General features: G+C 43.8%; 1 long non-coding RNA gene and 1 pseudogene across 2 annotated transcripts in view; both read right to left on the reverse strand.

Annotated features, from left to right (window-relative positions):
* LOC104007042 (uncharacterized) overlaps positions 1–13,216 on the reverse strand; it is a 31,918-nt gene extending 18,702 nt beyond the window's left edge. Inside the window, exons 1-2 of one of the 2 annotated variants that reach the window (XR_001718847.4) lie at positions 13,139–13,216; positions 9,435–9,562 (exon numbers count right to left, since the gene is read on the reverse strand). This is a non-coding gene — a long non-coding RNA (uncharacterized LOC104007042). The remainder of the gene's footprint in view (positions 1–9,434; positions 9,563–13,138) is intronic. The other variant, XR_008548847.2, reaches the window with a different exon arrangement.
* LOC472161 (small ribosomal subunit protein eS12-like) lies at positions 10,291–10,770 on the reverse strand (annotated as a pseudogene).
* Positions 13,217–13,502: the final 286 nt, after the last annotated feature.

The raw sequence follows: 13,502 nt of genomic DNA on the forward strand, positions 1-13,502 counted from the left end.
GGCCGAGGCAGGAGGATCATTTGAGCCCAGGAGTTTGAGGCCAGACTGGGCAACATAGTGAAATCTCATCTCTACAAATAATTTAAAAATTAGCCAGGTGTGGTGGCACACACCTGTGGTCCCAGCTACTCAGGAGGCTGAGGTGAGAGGATCACTTGAGCCCAGGAGGCCAAGGTTGCAGTGAGGTGGGATGGTGCCAGTGCACTCCAGCCTGGGCAACAGAGAGAGACCCTGTTTCAAAAAAAAAAAGAAAATCCTATTTGGGTCTTTCTTGCTGTTATTAACTTAAAAACTTAAAAAGTGTGAGTATAGCTTACTCACACTTCCCATTTTACCTAAGCTCCTAAGGACAGCCTCAGGTTGGAGCATATGCAGGTGAAGAATCTAGGACAAAACACTTTTCTGTAACTTACCCAAGGAAATGCCATATTAATATTAGCTTTGAGTGTTTCAGTGTAACCTGTCCCTGGCAAATATTTCTTATGGTTTCTGCTGTTACATTGGGTACCCTTCCTTCTTGTCTTTTGAGGTTAGATATGTTCCTCCTGACGAAATTGTTAGCAATTTCTTTTAACGTTCTTTCTTTTTTTTTTGAGATAGGATCTTGCTCTGTCACCCAGGCTGGAGTGCAGTGGCACGATCTCAGCTCACTGCAACCTCTGCCTCCCGTGTTCAAGTGATTCTCCTGCCTCAGCCTCCCGAGTAGCTGGGATTACAGGTGTGCACCACCACATCTGGCTAATCTTTTTATTTTTAGCAGAGATGGAGTTTCACCATGTTTTCCCTCCTGGTCTTGAACTCCTGGCCTCAGGTGATCCACCTGCTTCGGCCTCTCAAAGTGCTGGGATTACAGGCATGAGCCACTGCCTGGCCTTTTACATTATTTCTTGATGATCAATTGAGTGGACTTGAAAGTCAAATTACCTAATTTGACTTTAAGATACCAGATTGCTAAACCAGTTCTTCCAAAAGCAGAGAGCTCAGGCTGCCCCAGGTGGCCAGCCCTGGGAAAGTGGGGAGCAGCCACAGCTCCCCCCGTAGCCCACCCCCAGCAGGTCTTCCAGGGTGGCTTGGGGCTGGCCTCACCACCAGGAAAGGGATAAGTCTGCAGACCTGTATCCTGGTCAAGACTCAATTGGCTACAAAAGAGCTTCCCAACCAGCTCCCAGAACCCAAGGACGGGAGGCTCAGATGCCTCCCAGAAGGAAAGAAACCCAGGAACTGGACCGGTTTATGAACAAAGGCAGCTGCCCCCTGGGTTTCTCTCTTCCCTCTTCTGAGAAGTCATCTGTTTCTCTCTACTGTGTCTACTTCACTCTTCTTTCCGTGCAGACTGGATTCTTTCATTGCTGCTGAAAGTGTGCTGAAAAAAACGGTAAAATTCCAGGCACAGATGATATCCTTCTAGGCAAGGACTTGGCATCCCTGAATTCAGCTGTGTTCCCTGAAACCAAAGAGTGTAGGGAGACGAAGAGCTCTGTAGGCAGAACAAATGGCATGCGCAGAGGTATGGAGGTGGGAGAGGTGTGGACAGATTCAAGGGCTTCCACACTGGAGTGAAGAAGGGAGAGGAAGGTAGGTGCAGATCCTGGAGGGCAGGAGTTGGGATTTTACTCTGAATGTAATGGGAGGGAGCGGAGGGGTCTACTGAAGAATTCGGAGTGAGAAATTGACATGACCTGATTTGCATTGTAGGGGGATGACAGGAGAAATTCAGCAGCCTCTCAGGATTAGAGGCAGCCAAGAGGTCCCCAGGGTTTTAAGCAGATACAAACGTCAGGAGCAAGCAGGCACAGAAACAGTCGTACATGCTGTTGTGTGAGCAAGACCGGTGAAATCCTAGCTCTCTAGCCTGTTGGAGCAGAGATAGCTCACACAAAAGACCCAACCCATGACAAATATGACAACGCTCTGAGGACAGGTTGTCAGCAAGCCTTCTCTAACAAAAATCCTTCATTAAATGTGACTGAGTGGGGGTGGGAATGGAGGGGACACACTACCGGATTTCTAGAATTTCTATACTAAGGAATCACTCTGAAGGTGTTGGGCTACTGCGTTCATCTGTGCACACATTTGTACAGGAGGGTAAGTGCTTATGTAGCTTTCTAGCAGGCACTGTCTTTATCACTTCGTTTGCCAATTGAAAATGATCTTTGCACTCCAGCCTGGGTGACAGAACGAGACCCCATCTCTTAAAAAATGGGGTCAGTGGTGGCAGTTCATGCCTGTAATCCTAGCAATTTGAGAGGCTGAGGCAGGGGAGGATCACTTGAAGCCAGGAGTTGAAGGCTAGCCTGGCAAGAAAGTGAGGCCCTATTTCTTCAGTCAATCAAATAAAAAGAAAATGATCTTTGGCAGCTGAACCCAACCTCTCTACCCCACTGCAAGGCCCCATTGCAGTGGTCCCTATACAAAAAATATTTACATATATATATATATATATATATATATATATATATATATGAAAATGATCTTTAACACCCTTCTGCTGATCAGTGAATCCTCTAGTACAGATTTTTTTTTTGAGATAGAGTCTTGCTCTGTCCCCCAGGCTGGACTATAGTGGCATGATCTTGGCTCACTGCAACCTCCACCTCCTGGGTTCAAGCAATTCTCCTGTCTCAGCCTCCCAAGTAGCTGGGACTACAGGCGCATGCCACCACGCCCAGCTAATTTTTGTATTTTTAGTAGAGACAAGGTTTCACCATATTGGTCAGACTGGTCTCGAACTCCTGACCTCAGGTGATCCACCCGCCTCAGCCTCCCAAAGTGCTGGAATTATAGGTGCAAGCCACTGTGCCCAGCCCCTCTAGTACAGATTAAATGAGGTATCTGAAGTACCTTCTGTGGGTGGAGTTTTGATTAGGGCCTGGGCTTGTTGTTGTTGTTGTTGTTTTTGAGACAGTCTCTCTCTGTCACCCAGGCTGGAGTGCAATGGCGCCATCTCAGCTCACTGCAGCCTCTGCCTCACGGGTTCAAGTGATTCTCGTGCCTCATCTCCTGAGTAGCTGGGACTACAGGTGCACTCCACCACACCTGGCTAATTTTTGCATTTTTAGTAGAAACAAGGTTTTGCCATGTTGCCCAGTCTGGTCTTAAACTCCTGAACTCAAGTGACCCGTCCACCTCAACCTCCCAAAGTGCTGGGATTACAGGTGTGAGCCGCCGCACCTAGCCTTCACTCTTTTTTTTATTGTGGTAAATATGCTAATAAAATTTATCATTTTAATCATTTTAAGTGTGCAATTCAGCCGTATTAAGTACATGAATATTATTGTGTAATCATCATCACTACCATCCATCTTCAGAACTTTTTCATCTTTCCAAACTAAATCTCTGTACCTATAAAACACAAATGCCCCATTATCCCCTCCTCCCAAACCCTGGGAAACACCAGTCTACTTCCTGTCTCTATGAATTTGACTATTCTAAATACCTCATATAAGTAGAATCATACAATATTTGTCCTCTTGTGTCTGGCTTATTTCACTTAGCATGCTTTCAAGCTTCATCTAGGTTGTAACCTGTATCAGAATTGTATTCTTTGTAAAGGTTGAAAAATATCAGGCTCAGGGTCTTGGAAATGTTAACTAACAGCTCCTAGAATGTAGATTAAAGTTAACCTGCACAAACATACATATGTCACACTGGACATCTGTGCTGTAATGTAAATTAGGACAACATAATAAGGGGGAGATTGTAAGGGCCTAATGATAACAGTCTGCCGCGGTGACAATGGTGGGAGAGAAACAAGTACCAAAAGCTCTCAGGAGACAGAACGAATCAGGTTTCATTACTGGATGAGGGAGATGTGGAGTTGGGCATGACTTGAAGTTTTCTGGCTTGATGAACTAGCATGATATGAAATACAAGAGAAAAAATTGGTTTATAGGAAAAGGAGGTGAATGCACTTTGATGTTCTTGTTGACGTGCGCTGAGGCAACTGGATAGTGTGTTCTGGATCACAGAAAAGAGACTGGGCTAAGGTACACTTTCGGGCATTCTCAGCAAGTAAGTGGCTACTGGAAGATTCCAGATTTTGCCACTTTGGCAAATAAAGGTTATTTCGAACTGAAGGCATTTGAGTATAGATTTTTTTCCAAACTCCTTTACCTGCCTAAAAGCAAAGCCTCCCAAAAGAGGTCATAAATTCCCTGTCCTGGAGCAGAGAAGGGATGTCAGCACCACACCCAGACAGACGTTGTTGCAAAATGATCACATCTTACATCCAGTCTTCTAAGGGCCGTTTATCTTTCCTAAGAGTCATAGATTTTTCTACAAGTATCCCTAACCCTCCTCCCTCCTTCTATTAAGGGGATACACAAGCCCGCAATTCTAATAGCCTCCTTGAGTCACATTTTTCTGGGCATTCCCATACATATGTGAATAAAAATCTGTCTTTTCTCTTGCAGATCTGTCTTTTGTCTGTTTAACTCACAGACCTCAATAAAGGTAAGATAAATAAATAAAGGGCAAAAGAAAATTTTTTCCTCCCAAACACTGCTAAAGTTGTAAAAGGGGCTGAGTTCACTTAAGAAGGAGATAGATGGGCAGGCGCGGTGGCTCACGCCTGTAATCCCAACAATTTGGGAGGCCGAGGTGGGCAGATCATTTGAGGTCAGGAGTTCGAGACCAGCCTGGACAACATGGTGAAACCCTGTCTCTACAAAAATACAAAAAATTGACTGGGTGTGGTAGTACACACCTGTAATCCCAGTTACTCGGGAGGCTGTAGCAGGAGAATCGCTTGAGCCCAGGAGTCAGAGGCTGCAGTGAGCCGAGATTGCACCACTGCACTCCAACCTGGGTGACAGAGCAAGACTCTGTCTCTAAATAAATAAATAAATAAATGGAGATAGAGAATGAGAGAAAGGAGAAGGCCTAGGATGGGGCCTTGAGGAAGAGCCATATTAACAAAAAATCAAAAATAAGTCTGCAAAACAGTCCAAAGGGCAGTGGCCTAGAGATAGACAAAACTGGGAAGAAGAGATTTCCCAAGGGAAGTGGTCAACAGCGTCAAATGCTGCGGGGTATGAACAAAGATAGAGGCAGAGACGTGTTCTCCGTAGGTGGCAGCTGGGACAAACAGACAGCAGCCTGCTGGAGTGGCAGGCACAGACACCATATGGCAAGAGCATTGGGGAATGAGGCAGAGGTGAAAACCTAGTGCTATATAGACTGTTCTTTCAAGAATCTGGATTGTAAAAGAAAAGCAATCTCTTTGGTCACTGAGCAAAGTCTTGCGGTTAATTTTTTTTTTTAATGTATGGGTGTGGTAACAAAATGTATAACACAAAATTTATCATCTTAAACCATTTCTAAGCGTATAGGTCAGTTGTATCAAGTACATTCACATGGTTGTGCAACCAACTTCCAGAAGTTCTTTTTTTTAATTAAAAATAAATAAATAAGGCTGGGTGTGGTGGCTCACGCTGTAATCCCAGCACTTTGGGAGGCCAAGGCAGGCAGATCACGAAGTCAGGAGATCAAGACCATCCTGGCTAATGCAGTGAAACCCCGTCTCTACTAAAAATACACACACACACAAAATTGGCCAGGCGTGATGGCAGGCGCCTGTGGTCCCAGCTACTCGGGAGGCTGAGGCAGCAGAATCGCTAGAACCCAGGAGGCGGAGGTTGCAGTGAGCTGAGATTGGGCCACGGCACTCCAGCCTGGGCAACAGAGTAAGACTCCATCTTAAAAAAAAAAAATAAAGATGTTAGACAAAAAGCAAATTCGAGTTCAAAATAGGTCATAAAGCAGCACAGGCAACTTGCACCATCAACAATGCATTTGGCCCAGGAACTGCAAATGAACATACAGTGTAGTGATGGTTCAAGAAGTTTTGTAAAGGAGACGAGAATCTTGAAGATGAGGAGGGTAGCGGACAGCCATCAGAAGCTGACGACGACCAATTGAGAGCAATCATCAAAGGTGATCTTCTTACAACTACCCGACAAGTTGCCAAGGAACTCACTGTCGACCATTCTATGGTCGTTTCGCATTTGAAGCAAATTGGAAAGGTGAAAAAAGCTCCATAAGTGGGTGCCTCATGAGCTGAGCGAAAATATTTAAAAATCGTCATTTTGAAGTGTCATCTTCTCTTATTCTACACAACAACAACGAACCATTTCTCAATCGGATTGTGACATGAGACGAAAAGTGGATTTGATACAACCACCAGTGGTTGGACTGAGAAGAAACTCCAAAGCACTTCCCAAAGCCAAATTTTTACCAAAAAAAGGTCATGGTCACTGTTTGGTGGTCTGCTGCTGGTCTGATCCGCTACAGCTTTCTGAATCCTAACGAAACCATTACATCTGAGAAGTATGCTTAGCAAATCAGTGAGATGCACCAAAAACTGCAATACCTGCAGCTGGCATTGGTCAACAGAAAGGGCTCAGTTCTTCTTCACAATAACATAGGACTGCATGTCGCACAACCAATGCTTCAAAAGTTGAAAGAATTGGGCTACGAAGTTTTGCCTCATCCGTCATATTCACCTGACCTCTCACCAATTGACTACCAGGCGTCTTGACAACTTTTTGCAAGGAAAATGCTTCCACAACCAGCGGGGTGCAGAAAATGCTTTCCAAGAGTTCGTTGAATCCCAAAGTACAGATTTTTATGCTACAGGAATAAACAAACTTATTTCTTGTTGGCAAAAATGTGTTGATTGTAGTGGTTCCTATTTTGATTAATAAAGATGTGTCTGGGCCTAGTTATAATGATTTAAAATTCATGGGCCAAACCCACAATTACTTTTGTGCAATCCCACCAACAGTGCACTAGAGTTCAAATTTCTCCACATCCTCACCAACATTTTTTATTTTCTGTTGTTTTGAAAGTAGCCAGGCTGGGCGTGATGGCTCACACCTGTAATCCCAGCACTTTGGGAGGCCAAGATGGGCGGATCACGAGGTCAGGAGATCGAGACCATCCTGGCTAACACGGTGAAACCCCATCTCTACTAAACAAAATACAAAAAATTAGCTGGGCGTGGTGGCGGGCGCCTGTAGTTCCAGCTACTCGGGAGGCTGAGGCAGGAGAATGGCATGAACCCAGGAGGTGGAGCTTGCAGTGAGCCAAGATCGCGCCACTGCACTCCAGCCTGGGCGACAGACAGAGTGAGACTCCGTCTCAAAAAAAAAAAAAAAAAAAAAAAAAGGAGCCATCCTAGTGGTTGTGAGGTGAGTCATTTGAATATCATTTCTATTTATTGAAGAAATGTCTATTCAAGTCCTTTGCCCTTTTACATCGGGTCATTTGACTTTTTTGTTGTTGAGTTGCAGGAGTTCTTTCTGTATTCTGGATAGTAACTCCTTTTCAGGTATATGATTTGTACATATTTTCTGCCACTCCATCAGTTACCTTTTCAGTCTTTTGATTGTGTTCTTTAATGCAAAGAAATTTGTAGTTTTTTTTTGTTTTTTTGAGACAAAGTCTCGTCCTGTTGCCCAGGATGGAGTGCAGTGGTGCAGTCTCGGCTCACTGCAACCTCTACCTCCCGGGTTCAAGCAATTCTCCTGCTTCAGCCTCCTGTGTAGCTGGGACTACAGGCACGTGCCACCACACCCGGCTAATTTTTGTACTTTTAGTAGACATGGGGTTTCACCATGTTGCCTAGGCTGGTCTCGAACTCCTGACCTCAGGTGATCCACTGGCCTCTGCCTCCCAAAGTGCTGAGGTTACAGGTGTAAGCCACCATGCCCAGCCAGTTTATAGTTTTGATGCTGTCTGATTTACGCATTTTTACCATTGTTACCTATGCTTTTTGTATCATGTCTGGGAAACACTTGCCAAATCCAACGTCAGCTTTTCCCCTGTTTTCGTCTAGGAGTTTAATAGTTCTAAGTTTTATATTTAGTTCTTTGATCCATTTTAAGTTGCTTTTCATGTATGGTATAAAGTAAGGACTCAATTTCATTTGTTTGCATATGGAAATACAGTTTTTCCAACACCATTTTTTGAAAGGCTGTTCTTTCTTCCTTGAACGGTCTTGGCATCTTTGTCAAAAGCCATTTAGCTGGGTGAAGTGGCAGACATATGTAGTCCTCACTACTTAGGAGGCGGGGGTAGGAGAATTGCTTGAGGCCAGGAATTCAAGGCCAGCAAGACCCCATTTCAAAAAAATAATAAGAATTTAAACAAATCATTTGGCTGAACATGCATGGGTCTATTTCTGAGTTCTCTATTATATTCCACTGGTTTATATGCCTGTCTGTATGCATACCATATTCTTTTGATTACTGTAGTTGTATAATAAGTTTTGAAATCAAGAAGTGTAACACCTCCAACTTTGTTCTTTTTCAAGATTATTTTAGCTATTCAGGGTCCCTTGAGAGTTTATATAAATTTGGGAATAGACTTTTCTGCCATTGGGATTTTAATAGGGGTTGCATTGAATCTGTTGATCTATTTGTGTGTGTGGTTTTTTTGTTTGTTTTTTGTTTGTTTGAGATGGAGTCTTACTCTTGTTGCCCAGGCTGGAGTGCAATAGCACAGTCTCGGCTCACTGCAACCTCCTCCTCCTGGGTTCAAGTGATCTCCTGCCTCAGCCTCCCGAGTAGCTGGGATTACAGGCGCCTGCCACCACACCCAGCTAATTTTTGTATTTTTAGTAGAGACAGCGTTTCACCATGTTGGCCAGGCTGGTCTCAAACTCCTGACCTCAGGTGATCCATCTACCTCAGCCTCCCAAAGTGCTGAGATTATAGGTGTGAGCCACCACGCCCAGCCTATTTGTGTAGTATTGATATTTTAACAATATCATGTCTTTCAATCCATGAACATGAGAAGTCTTTTCATTTATTTGTGTCTTCTTTCATTTATTTCAGCCATGTTTTCAATGCACAAGTTTTTTGCCTCATTGGTTAAGTAAATTCTGAAATATTTCATTCTTTTTCATAATAATTTTTCTGTTAATTTCCTATTCAGATTGTTCATTGTTAGCATATAAAAATGCAACTAATTTTTGTATGACTTTATATCCTACAACTTTACTAAACACATTCATTCTAACTGTGTATGTGTGTTTGTATGTGTGTAATCATTAGGGCTTGCTGCATGTAAGCCCAGATGATCTGTGAACACTTCCTTTCCAATTTGGTTGCCTCTGTCTGTTTATTTTTAAACCTAAAATAGATTTCAACATTTCTATAAAAGATAAAGTCAATAGAGGAAGTGATTAAAGATGGGGGTGGGTGAAACTATCCATGGAACCCATGTACTGGCATTAGCCTAGTATTCAAATAGCAGCTTCTGTTACCTCCATCCACCAGGATGCTCCAATAAAGATACAAGAGTTGCCTGTATGGTTGAGTTTGAGAATTAATGAGATCCCAGTGGAGCAGAAAGACAGGAAATGCTCTGTTTGGGGCTAAAAAGTTGGAAAACCCAAAGTGACTCTTTTCCAGTGTGTTAACAGTTCCTACCTGCAGAGATGCTACCTGGACACACAGACAGAGGCACAAACCTCCCGGAGTGGATGAGAAATCTGCGTGATGGGCATGCAGTGCACAGAGGACAACATGACCAACGACCTCTTCATCACAGCCATCTACTATAGAGGGCACAAAAATGAAATGGTGGACAAAAATACAAGGCCCAACATTACAAACTAAACAATGGTTTCATATGAGAGATCTACTGTTTAATTACGATATGAGGGAAAAAAAAGGAGACCACCTATTATTAAAGATCAAAGTGTCAGCAGAGGTCATATTCTACAGGCATTGTGTCTTCACTAAATTGGAGCTGAATATGATTAAAATCCTGCATTTAAAAGTGGAAGTGTTTTAAAGCATTTCCTTCCTTCCTTCCTTCTTTCCTTCCTTCCTCTCTCCCTCCCTCCCTCCTTTCTCTTTTCTTTTCTTTCTTTTCTTTCTTTCTTCCTTCCTTCCTTCCTTCCTTCCTTCCTTTCTTTCCTAGACAGAGTCTTCCTGTCACCCAGGCTAGAGTGCAGTGGCACGGTCTCTGCTCACTACAGCCTCTGCCTCCTGGGTTCAAGTAATTACCCTGCCTCAGCCTCCAGAGTAGCTGAGACTACAGGTGTGCACCACCACATCTGGCTAATTTTTGTATTTTTAGTAGAGAACAGGGTTTCACCATGTTGACCAGGCTGATCTCGAACTCCCGACCTCAGGTGGTCCACCCGCCTTGGCCTCCCAAAGTGCTGGGATTACAGGTGTGAGCCATTGTGCCTGGCCAAAGCATTTACTTCAGTGAAATGATGGGGCCTCAAAAGTTCTAAAAATGTGTGGCCCCTCAAATTCTTTTTGTGTATGTGTGTGTGAGCCAAAGATTTATTTCTTCATTTCTTGCATTTGAAGTACTCTTGGATGACATCCTTGGCCTGAGACTCCTTACCATAGTCCTTAACTACTACACAACTGCAACCAACCACTTTACAGGGTTTCCCTTCTCTGTCAATTTTACAGAGGCCTATCCTTTCCCCTAGTTTCTTGTTGTCATCAACCTTAATTAGGTTGATTTGGTGTTCATGGCAAAGGGCCTCCACGACTTGACATACATAGGCTCATCACAGTTGGGTGCAAGCACACAAAGATGGACTTGGCACTTGTCTAAGGCTTTGGCAGCTTCATGAATTCCACGTGCTAGGCCATCATGGATGAGGGTGGTCTTCAGCACCTCTTGTAAAGCAGTATTAACGTCCATTACACCTCCAGCAGCAATGCCTTCCTTGGCCATGGCGGTGGGTTACAGGTGAAGCTGAATCTTGAAGGCACCCAAGCCTCTGCCTCCGCACGACTCGGCAGCGGCAGAGAAAGAGCCTCAAATTCTTAGCGTGTTAAAAATTTCTGCCTAGATCTGAGAGACCTACTCTTACCATTGTCAAGCCAACCTATTGTGTCTTTTACAAATATTGACTTTTACAATATTGACTTTAGTTACTGCATTGACTTTAGTTACTGCACTGACTTTAGTTACTGCTTCGACATTTCATCTAAGTGGAATTAACTGGAAACTTCTCTTCGGCCTCCCTTGCAAAGTCATTCTTTCCACAATGGGCTATTTACCTTTCTCTGTTTCTGATGCAAAAGCCTCTTGGGCCTCTAGGGAAATATCTTTCAGATCCGAGGACTATTCTTTTTTTTTTTTTTTTTTAATTTTGAGACAGAGTTTTGCTCTTGTCGCCCAGATTGGAATGCAATGGTGTGGTCTCGATTCACTCCAACTCCGCCTCCCAGGTTCAAGTGATCCTCCTGCCTCAGCCTCCCAAGTAGCTGGGATTACAGGGGCCCGCCACCATGCTTGGCTAATTTTTGTATTTTTAGTAGAGATGGGGTTTCACCATGTTGGCCAGGCTGGTCTCGAACTCCTGACCTCAGGTAATCCACCCATCTCAGCCTCCCACAGTGCTGAGATTACAGGCATGAACCACCGTGCCCAGCCAAAGACTGTCCTATATTGAACTCGGACATTTAAATGTACATATAATTTGCCACTCCAAAAAATAACTTGAAATTTTCATTCATAACTATTAGGTCTGAATGTAGGTAGTGTTTTAGTGTCATTGTCTAAAATTCTGGATCCTCTCAGCCCCAAGCATGAAAAAAAGGCCATTGTACCTACAGTTCAATTTCAGTTGTTTTTGGTTGAGCACCCCTTGGTTTTTTTATTTGCAGATGAGATGATCACAGCTGATTCTGCCTCTGTGGTCACAGTACAGGTTCTCCTTGTAGCACCGTCTTCGTTGTGAAGTTGTTCTGTGACTCTGCCTGCCGTTAAATGAACTCATTTCCCACTCACACACCTGCCTCTGAGAGCTTGATGCTGATCCTATTCGGAAACCAAGCAGTGCAGCAGCCTCACAGAATAGGGCTTCAGCCAAACTCGGACATGAGAAACACTGAGGCCTCAGCTCAGATAGGAACAGTAACCACTGAGAATTTGTATTTGCTAAAGTCAAGAAGAATCTACCACAGTCCTCTTTATAAAACATCTGAAAATCCTTAGACTTGCAAATTTACATGTAATTTATTCATCCTTTAAACACAAACACATAGCATTTTTTAAACACCAAAACCCCCAAATATTTATTATTTCACATTTTCTGAGGATCAGGAACCCAGAAATGGCTTAGCTGGTTGGTCCTGACTCAGGGACTCTCATGAGATTGCATTTAAGCTGTCGGCCAGGGGCTGTCATCTCAAGGATCACTTGACACTGGACTTTACTTCCAAATTCACTGTCGTAGTTGTTCATAGGTATTGGTTCTCAACTCGCTAGGGCAGGAGGCTTCAGCCCCTTACCACACAGGCCTCTCCACTGGGTGGCTTACAAGATGGCAGCCTGCTTTCCTCAGACTGAGAGATGAGAGGGAGGATCCAAGGTGGTAGCCCAAGTCTTTAACCTCAAAAGTGATACCAGGGTTGGGCACACAGTCCAACCCTGGTAAAATATGATACGTAGCATTTTACTTCATAGCACTAATGCTCAAAGTTGTGGATTAATAGGAAGAACATGCTATAAATAAATGTATATGAATATACTGGGGCCAGATACTGTGGCTCATGCCTGTAATCCCAGCCAAGGTGAGTGGATCACCTGAGGTCAGGAGTTCAAGACCAGCCTGGCCAAAATGGTGATACCCTGTCTCTACTAAAAATACAAAAACTGGCCAGGTGTGGTGGCAGTCGCCTGTAATCCCAGCTACTCCGGAGGCTGAGGCACGAGAATCACTTGAACCCAGGAAGCAGAAGTTGCAGTGAGCCAAGATCGTGCCATTGCAGAGTGAGACTCTGCCTCAAAAAAAAGTATATATATATTTTTGGTAGAGACGGGGTTTTGCCATGTTGCCCAGGCTGGTCTCGAACTCCTGAGCTCCTCAGCCTCCCAAAGTGCTAGGATTACAGGTGTGAGCTACTGCGCCCGGCCTGTACTAGACTTTTACGTGACTGGTGTGTTGACACCAGCATCACCACAGACACGTGTAATGTGTGACAATGGCTCCTACATTACCAGGCAATAGGAATTTCTCAGCTCCATTATCATCTTATGGGACCACCATCATATATGTGGCCCTTCATTGACCTAACCATCTTACCTGGTGCAGACTGTACTCAAATTAGTAATTAAAATAGAATGAGATGAAACACATATAAATGGAAGTTACCTGTTTTCATTTCCACCTCAAGAGTCCTCTGAGAGCCTGCTGGTTGGGCATGGCCCTGTGTGCAGCACCTTTGTCATTACTTAGAATTGTTGCTCATGGAAAATTCTAGAGAATCTCAGTCTCAGAATTCTTGCATTCATGGGAAATCGTGATAGGCTTAGAGTGCAACCAGAAGAGAGAATCTGAATTAAGGGGGCTTTAATGATCATACCCAATGATTATTTTCAAGATAAATAGTTTTCCTCATTTTCTAGGTCCTAAGGGCAGATTAATGGGTTGTAATTCCTGTTGTTTTCATCAATTTGTCCTCTAGAAAATAAGTTCCCCAAGTGGCTAAGTCTGTCATGTTAATTGATCTCATCTC

Source organism: Pan troglodytes, chromosome 5 (genome assembly GCF_028858775.2).
Source record: "Pan troglodytes isolate AG18354 chromosome 5, NHGRI_mPanTro3-v2.0_pri, whole genome shotgun sequence".
Taxonomy (NCBI): Eukaryota; Metazoa; Chordata; class Mammalia; order Primates; family Hominidae; genus Pan; species Pan troglodytes.